This window comes from Arachis ipaensis, chromosome B05, assembly GCF_000816755.2.
Source record: "Arachis ipaensis cultivar K30076 chromosome B05, Araip1.1, whole genome shotgun sequence".
NCBI classification, from domain to species: Eukaryota; Viridiplantae; Streptophyta; class Magnoliopsida; order Fabales; family Fabaceae; genus Arachis; species Arachis ipaensis.
Genome location: NC_029789.2, coordinates 121,727,164 through 121,728,228, shown reverse-complemented (window position 1 = coordinate 121,728,228; position 1,065 = coordinate 121,727,164). Strand labels below are relative to the sequence as shown.

Sequence of the window (1,065 nt, the reverse complement as noted above, 5' to 3'; positions counted from 1 at the left end):
TATTTTTAAATAGTTATTTAAATATTGTAATAAAAATTTAGATTAAATTCATAAATATAATACAATCAATTTTATCTGAAATTAATAGTTGAGAGTCATTTAATTTAACTAATTTAACTGAATTTTTATCTAATAATTCTCAATTATCAACTTTCTTATGACATTTTTTTTAATATCTATGAAACATAAAAGATTATTTTTGTAAGCGTGTTAAAAATATGGGACATTTTGGTTAAAAAAAAAAGCGCAATAAAGTAAGGGAAATTGAAAAGGATGCTGGTGCCTGGTGGGGTGAAATTGGAAATAGTAGACCAAAACAAAACGAAACGAAACGGCGTCGTGAAAGCACCGCTTGGAACTGGAAGCAGAGGAAAAGTTCATCTTTTACATCTTCGATTGCCGATTGCCGATTTCCATCTCGATTCGATAACGCAGGTGAGACATATTTACTTTTTATTTGAATGCACTCGTCGTTTCTACGGATAATTTGGGCTTTTTTTTTTCTTTTTCATGTTTATTGCACTGAATTTGACGGATCTGGTGTTGCTTCTGTGTAACTGTATCGTTGTTGATGCATTCTTCTAAGTTTTATATGTGAGTGGTAGGGGGAATTTGATATTTAGATTTACATTTGGTACATTCAATTTTTGGTTTCCATAGCTTCTTATGAAAAATAGGAGCAATCCTTGTTTTGCAATTTTGATGACTGAGCTGTTTGTATTGGCAAGTCGCCAACTGCTTTTCGAGCAATATCCATTTCATGCTTCTCCTCCTTTATAACGAAACTATTTAATTATGATACATAATTGATGTGGAGTGAAGGGACTAAAGAAACAAGTAACTTATGGATACTTATAAATGTGATTGTAATCAACTTCCTCCAAATACATAAAAAGAAAAATTATGCATATGAAACTTTTTCCAGCTAATGCTAATCCAAAGATTTTAGAATATCATCTCCTCACATTGAAAATGCACAGAAACATGTTTCCCTCCAGGGTCAGAGTTATGTTCAACCATCCGACTACCATGCCTTTGTTATAGTTTCTGAAAATTGGAAAAGCA

General features: G+C 31.5%; 1 protein-coding gene across 1 annotated transcript in view; it reads left to right on the top strand.

Annotated features, from left to right (window-relative positions):
- LOC107643959 (vesicle transport protein GOT1) overlaps window positions 227-1,065 on the top strand; it is a 4,201-nt gene continuing 3,362 nt past the window's right edge. The window contains exon 1 of the mRNA XM_016347717.2: window positions 227-435. The gene's annotated coding sequence lies outside the window, so the exon portion shown is untranslated. The remainder of the gene's footprint in view (window positions 436-1,065) is intronic.